At 36.8% G+C, this 8,329-nt stretch overlaps 1 protein-coding gene across 2 annotated transcripts in view; it reads left to right on the top strand.

The window, feature by feature from the left end:
- Positions 1–8,329, top strand: part of KIF16B (kinesin family member 16B) — a 396,905-nt gene that overhangs the window by 330,205 nt on the left and 58,371 nt on the right. The gene's annotated exons all lie outside the window — the stretch shown is intronic.

Genomic DNA, 8,329 nt, shown 5'->3' with positions numbered 1-8,329 from the left:
ACAGATTGTTAATGAGTCTTCCTCAATCCTGATGTCACATTCTTCTTCATATAATCAGCTTCTCAGATTATTTGCTCAGCATACATATTGAGTAAGTATGGTAAAAGAATACAACCCTGGCACACACCTTTTCTGATTTTAAATCATTCTGTGTCCCCTTGTTTTGCTCCAATGACTGCCTCTTGGTCTATGTGTACAGATTCCTCATAAGCACAATTAAGTGTTTTGTAATACCCATTCTTCCCAACATTATACATAACTTGTCATGAGCCACACAGTTGAAAGCCTTTGCACAATCAATAAAGCACAAGCAAACATCTTTCTGGTATTCTTTGCTTTCAGCCCAGATCTATTTGACATCAGCAGTGATATCTCTTTATTCCACGTTCTCTTCTACATCCAGCTTGAATTTCTGGGAGTTCTCTGTCTATATATTGTTGCATCCATTTTTTAATTATCTTCAGCAAATTTTCACTTGCATGAGGTATTAATGATATTGTTCAGTGATTTCTGCATTCTGTTGGGTCACCTCTCTTTGGAACGGGCACAAATATGGATCAATTGGATGGCCAGATAGCTGTATTTTAAGCTTTTTGGAATAGATGAGTAAGTGCCTCCAGTGCTGCATCAGATTGTTGAAAGTTTTTAATTTGTATTCCATTAATTCCTTTAGCCTTGTTTTTTGCCAATGTCTTCAGTGCAGCTTGGACTTCTTCCTTTAGTATCATCAGTTCTTGATTATACGCTACCTCTTGAAATTGTTGAATATGAAACATTTATTTTTGATACAGTGGCTCTGTTTACAACTTCCATCTTATTTTGATGCTTTCTGCATCGTTCATTATTTTCCCCACAGTAGTCACCAACATAGCCAGCTAATGCTTGAATTTTTTTCTTCAGTCCTTTCAGCTTGCTTGCAAAATGTTGAGTGTGTTCTTCGTATTCCATTTTTTAACTCCAGATTTTTGCACATTTCTCAATAATACTTAACTTCATCTTCTTGATTTGTCCTTAGAAATTTTCTTTTTTAGTTCCTCATTTCTTCCATTTGCTGTAGATCTCTGTAATGGAGAACAAATATCAGAGTCTCTTCTGACATCCATTTTGGTCTCTTCTTTCTCTCCTGTCTTTTTAATGACCATTTATTTTCTTCTTGCATTAGGTTATTGATGTCATCTCACAACTCTTCTGGTCTTCAGTCATTAATGTTTAATTAATCCAATCTGTTCTTGAGATGGTCTTTAAATTCAGGTGAAATATATCCAATGTCATATTTTGGTTTTCATTGACTTGTTTTAATTTCCTTCAGCTTCGTCCTGAACTTGCATATGAGTAATTGATGGTCTGTCCTACAGTTACCCCTGGCTTTGTTTTGGCTAATGATACTGAGCTTTTCACCATCTCTTCCCATAGATGTAGTTATTTTAATTCCTGGGCATTCCATCTGAGCTTCATGTGTGATGAATAAGTCATTAGTCTTACAAAATTCTTTCATAAGATCTCCAGCATCATTTGTGTTCCCAAGGCCATATTTTCCAAATACTGATGCTTCTTTTTTGTTTCTAAACTTAGCATTAGAATCACCAGTTATTATCAGTATATCTTGATTGCATATGTAGATTGTGTAGATCATCACAAACTACAGATAATGTTATAAAGACTAGGTATTCCAGAACAGCCTTCAGTATGGATTACATCTTAGTTTAAAGAAAACAAAAACCCTCACAACTTTCTCAATTAAAAAAAAATAATAAAAAATCATGAAAAGTGAAAAAAACAATGAAACGATCAAAGTCTTCATTTTACTTGGGTCTTCAGTCAACACTCATGGAAGCAGCAGTCAAGAAATCAAATGACATATTGCTTTTAGGCGAATTTGCTGCACAAGACCTCTTAAAGTGTTCAGTAGCAAAAATGTCAATTTGTAGACATACCCTGACCAACCCTATGGTGTTTTCAGTAGCCTCATATGCATGTGGAAGTTACACAATGAATAAGGAAGGTCATAGAAGAATCGATGTATTTGAATTATGATGATTGGAGAAAATTGTTAAAAGTACCCTGATCTTCCAGAAGAACAAACAAATTTATGTTGGAAGAAGTACAACCAGAATGTTCCTTGGAAGCCAGGATCACGAGACTTCGTCTTTCATACTTATAACATGTTCTCAGGAGGGACCAGTCCCTGGAGAAGGACATAGTCACTGAAAACGAGATGAATTGACACAGTAATAACAGCAGGCTCAAACGTAAGAACTATTTTATAGATGGTGCAGGATAGGGGAGTGGTTTTTTTTTTTTTTCTTTGTGCTTTGAGTCAGAAGTAGCTCAATGGTACCTAACAACACCAGCAACAACATACTTTCTTTACTCCCACTTCCCAGTTTTTAACCTGGATTTCTATTTTTAAATTGTCAAGATATGTAACATTCATATTATTTTATATATAAATTGTACATTACTCTCTCTGAGTTGTGAGTTTACATTGAGGCAATATTTACTATGGTGTTTTCATTCTTGAGAACTTTATATTGTGCTATCTCTTGGCTGATTATTTTTTCTTGCCTAGTTTATTTTTAAAAAATCCACCAAAGGGAATAGAAGCAAATACTATTGAGTGATGATTGATGATGCACGGAGGAGATTGTAATCATTGCATTGAAATGATGAGTGTAAAACCAATCTTCTCCCATGTAAACTATCACTCAATTCTCAATAAAAACTTAAAAAAAAAAAGATGCACCAAGTTAGATTGCCTTTGAGTTTTTGTCTGCTTGAGAATGTCCTATGGCCCTAACTCTTTTTTTTTTTTTTTTTTGGCCCTAACTCTTGAAAAACAGTCTTTTCTCCATTTATCATGATGTTGCTTACTGGCCCATTTGTTAGGATTTTTATTTTCTCTATGTTAAAGGATAATGCATACTGAAAATAATCCATAATGAAACTCTTCATTAGTAAGTTCCTCATGTCCCTTTACCTTCAACAAGTTGGGTTGTATTGTCTGCATATCATAGGCTGTTAATGAGTCTTCCTCCAATTCTGATAGTGTGCTTTTCTTCATATAGTTCAGCTTCGCATATTACTTGCTCAACATACAGATGGAATAAATATGGTGAAAAGTTAACAAGGTTAACCTGGATTCTCATTCCATTGGCTTTTTTTTTTTTTTTTGAGTGAGCACAAGTATGGATCTCCTGTACTCAGTTGACCAGGTGGCTGTCTTACAAATTTCCTGGCATAAATGAGTACTGCATTAGTTTGTTGAAAGATTTCAATTTGTATTCTGTCAATTCCTGGTGCCTTGTTTTTGCCAATACTGTGAAGCTTGGACTTCTTCCATCAATGCCATCTATTCCTTATCATATGCTACCTCTTGAAATGGTTGAACATTGACCAATTCTTTTTGGTTCAATAACTCTATATTCCTTCCATCTTCTTTTGATCCTTCCTATATCAGTCAATATTTTGTTCTTGGAATCCTTCAGTATTGCATCCCAAGGCTTCAGATCTTTCTGCTTGAGAAATACTAAGCTTGTTCTTACCTATTGGTTTTCTAACTCTAGGTCTTTGCACATTTCTCTATAATACTTGCCTTTGTCTTCTCAAGCTGCCTTTAAATTTTTCTATTCAACTCTTTACTTCATTTCTTCCATTCTGTTTAGCTTTCTTTATGCTCAAGAGAAAGGTTTGGTGTGTCTTCTGGCATCAATTTTGGTCTTTTCTGTCTTTTTAGTGACTTTTTTGCTTTTTTCCTGTCTGATTTGATGTCATCTCATAACTCTTCTGGTCTTTGCTCATTGGTTTCTGATGCATCAAATCTGTACTTGTCTGTACATACATGTGCTATATATCCAAGGTCATATTTTGACTGTTGTGGACTTGATTAAATTTCTTCAGCATCAGGCTGAATTTGCATATGATCAGTTGATGATCTGTTCCACAGTTAGCCCCTGGCCTTGTTTTGGCTGATGATATTGAGCTTCTTCATCGTCGCTTCTGCATAGTTGGTTTGATTACTGTGTGATTCATATTTTGAGGTCCACATGTACATTAGCCTTTTATGTTGTTGAAAAAAGATATTTGCAGTAAATAAGTCATTGGTCTTTCAAAACTCTATCATGTGATCTCCAGCATTGTGTCTATTATTAAGGCCATCTTTTCCAACTACCAATCTTTCCTTTTTGTTTCCATTTTTTGCGTTCCAATCACCAGTAATTATCAATACATCTAGATTGATTTTTTTTTTTCTATTTCAGACTGAAGGAGTTGGTAGAATTCTTCAATTTCATCAGTTATTGGTGGTTGAATTTGAATAGTAGTGGTATTAAGTGGTTTTTCTTATAGTTCTATGGTATTATCCTATCACAGGCAGTGTTGTACTTCAAGATAGTTCTTGAAATGCCTTTGACTATGAATGTGATACCATTTCTCTTCAGTTTGTCATTCCTGGCATTGTAAATTATGCAATTGTCTGTTGCAGTATGTCCAGTGCCTGTTCATTTCTGCTCATTTAATGCCTCAAATATTGACTTTATGTATTCCATTTCATTTTTGACAGCTTCTGCTTTTCCTGTATTCATATTTGGTGCATTCTTATTATTAATGGATGTTTGTAGCTGTTTCTTCTCATTTTGAGTTGTTCCCATCAACAAATGAAATTCCCAAAAGCTTTAAATCCATTCACGTCATTATGGTTAACTCTACTTTGATGATGCAGCTCTTCCCCAATTGTATTTTAGTGCCTTCCAACCTGAGAGGCTCATCTTCTGGTACTATTATCAAACACTGTTCTTGTACTTTTCAGTGGCTAACATTTCAGTAGTGGTCTGCCTCTTCTTCCTAGTCTGTAAGCCCCACTAGTACTGTTCACCATTCATGATCCTGCTGATCTTTAATATACTAGTGGCACAACTTCCAGCATCATAGCTACACACGAGTCCCCACAGTACGACAATCTGACAGACAAATGGTGCATGTGATTTAGACATAGTTATTTCACAGATTGGATATGATTAGCACAAAATATTAATCTCTGCTGGGAAGGGAGAGCTACAGCTGTCTCTGAGGAAATTGAATGCCTATTCCCTACCTGATTGAGCTTCCTGGAATCCCTTTATTGCAGCATTTCTGATTTAGCTTGCCAATGTGACTATAAACTTCTCCTGACAAAAACGACATCACTTCGTAATCACACAAGAAAATTACAAAACAGCCAGCTACGAAAGTACCCTTGCCAGGCTTTCAACATCACTGTATTTGAGGGAGAAACATTTGTATGAAATGAAAACTAGGCTGGATGAAGCTAAGATGATGGTAGGCTCTGTTGTACCTGTCTACACTAAGCTGCCATTTAGAGTGAGTGCTTGTGTGCCAGTGAGGCCAGAGTTCCACAAATCCCTTTGCTCCATGAAGCTCCATGATCATTCCAGTGCATAGGAAGATGACACAAGGGAATGTGGACACACTAGCTTAGGAATTACCAGAGCTGTAACAACTAGTAGTAATAGCTACCACCACTGCCTCATTCATTCTTCTCCAGGGAGGTAGGTATCATCTTCATTGGCATTTTCCTCAGAGGAGAATAACCAGGTTCACAGAAATACAGATAATTAGCTATTTAGTGATCAAACAGAGAATGAAGCCAGTTCTATCTGACTCCAGTGCCCATGTTCTTTGGCTTACCTTGGACTGATTTTAAAGTTGAATGTCAGTAACACAGTTGGCATATTGGTGAGAAAAGAAGCAAAATAGTAAAATTTAAAAGTAAATTCATCCTTTGGTTATTCTGCTTTGGTAGAAAGAGCACTAGAATGGAAAAGGAGCAAACATGTGCCTCGACTTAATTAACTTTGAAAAGCACTATACAGTCATCAAGTGACACTTGTAGAGAAATGGGAGAAGATACGTTAAATAAATGTATTAATAGAAGTAATTTCTCATAATAAGAAAAAGACACCTAATTAAAATGTGCAAAAGCGTTATATACTTCACAAAAAGTAAATGGTAAGTGAACATGAAAATGTCCAACATCACTGTTGATAAGTGCCGATGAATCGGTTTTGACTGATAGCGAGCCTGTATAGGGTTTCTGACCTTGCAGTCCAAACTGACCTTGCAGTCCAGGATTCCCCAATATCATTAGAGAAATGCAAATTTGAGCTACATAGGAAACCATTTATTATGCACCACAGTTGCTAAAATAATAAAGACCATAATACCAAGTGTTGGTAAAGGTCTAGCATAGATGGATCTCTCAAACACTTCTGGTGGCAGTTTCAGTTAGTAAAACTAGTTTGGAAAGCTGTTTAATGTTTTGACTAAAGATCAATAATATATGCAGACCATATGAGACTGCATTTCACACCTAAGAATATGGCCAAAAAAATGTCAGCATAAGTTCCTCAGAGGGCGTATAAGAAGAATGTTTATAGTAGCATAATTCATAAAAACCAGAAACTGGAAACTAACTGAAAGCCTAATAGTAAGAATGGGTAAATAAACTGTTGACTATTCATTCACACAGTGGAATCTATATAGCAATGAGAATAAGTAAACACATAATAGCACAGATATATTTTATAAAGATGTTAAACAGACAGTAAACTCAAAAAGTTCATACTGCGTGGTGTCATTTATATGAAGTTCAGAAACAGCTCCTTGGAAACCTGATACAGGGTTGCTATGGGTCGGAATCGACTCAACAGCATGTAACAACAACAAAAACTGTGCTGTTAAAAGTCAGTCAGGTGTTCACTTCTGTAGGAGGCTTAGTGACTGGAAGAGGATACTTGGAGGACCCCTAGGGGTGCTGGCAAACTCCTTCTTGATCTGGGTCCTACATATGTGTTCAGACTTTGAAAACTCATCAGATCCTTCGCTTCGGATTTGTGCATTTTTCTGTATGTATGTAAGAAAGAGAGAGAAAGAGATGAGGCGAGAAACATGGCTTCAACAGCAGGCAGGTTTATTGAGAGTATACCTGGGAGGGGGAACTCAAAGTCAAGAGAGACAAAGAACCCGTCTGTCCCTTACAGACAGGTGCATTTAAGGCTGTGCGGTCCTGGGTACAGTTTTGGTGGGCTTCCAATGGGTGGAGTTATGGAAATGTTCCTGAAACCAGAAACTAATGGGGGGTGGGTCTCTTGGTGTAATAAAGATGTAAGCTTTCAGGAAAACGAAGCTTAAGCAGGACTTTATTCAGCGCCACTTGGGGGCAGCTGCAGTGCCATTTTGTTGATCAGGAGCAGGGTCCTTCAATGTACATTATACTTTAGTACTGATTCATGAGTACTATATGTACAGATGCTGTTAGGAAACCCTGTACAAGGTTGCTATGAGTCCAAACTGACTTGACTTCAATTAACAACAACTGCAACATCTACTTATGTATATGATACAAGAATTGTGTGGCAAGAATTGGGAGACAAATGTCGATTTTTTTTTTTTTTCTTGATAATACTTCATTGGTTTCTCAATTTGTCTGAACTTGACAGGGTGAGGAAGAGAGGAAATTGTGAATTCCGTCAACGTCAGCAGTTCCTGCTACTTAGCACTCATTCAACTGAAGTAGCACTGTCTGACGAGGTTTTCAAGAGATTGGAACCCTTTCTTGCTTGGGAGTCTGGAATAGATGATCTTATTGTGATTCTGTTACTTCCAGGAAGAAAAGCATAAGAAAAATGACTCTGACGTTCTAAGAGCTGGCTAAATCAAATTATAGGACACAACGTGAAACAATTCCAGGAGAAATCCTCCTTCCCATAAATAATCTTCACTTGCAGTAGTTTCTGTTGTTGTTCAGTGCCATCTGGTCGGTTCCAATTCATAACAGCCCTGTTTAGGGTTTCCAGGTAGCAGCTGATGGTTTTGAATCACCAAACTTGTGGCTAGCAATCCGCTGTTTATCCTACAGTGCCTGACCAGGACTCCATTTATTAGTAACTGAAATAAAGGTAATATCAAATGGAGAAACTTAGCAATGGTCTGAGAACTATGTTACAAAATGTTCAGATAATGTGTAAGTTGAAATTTTAAATTCTTGCATCAGCACAAAATACTTAAAGTCCATTATATATGGGTACTGAAAGAAGGGCGAACATTTGTTTCCAAACACATCAATTGGGAAGCCCCACCTGACACAGAATCTGATATGTCGTCTGAGACAGAATATGTAGAATCAGATGTGTCCTTGCTGAGAGTTCTCATCAAGGTCAGCCGATGAATTGGTGGCAAAGCAAAGCAAGATCCACTATGTTTAAAACTTCCAGTCTCATTTTCTTCTTATCCCATAATGTTGTTTAGTGCTGTGGAGTTGGTACCAACTCATAGC

The sequence above is a fragment of the Chrysochloris asiatica genome, unplaced genomic scaffold (assembly GCF_000296735.1).
Source record: "Chrysochloris asiatica unplaced genomic scaffold, ChrAsi1.0 scaffold00039, whole genome shotgun sequence".
NCBI lineage: Eukaryota > Metazoa > Chordata > Mammalia > Afrosoricida > Chrysochloridae > Chrysochloris > Chrysochloris asiatica.
Note: the sequence above shows the minus strand (reverse complement) of the source record. Positions and strands in the feature narration are given on the sequence as shown.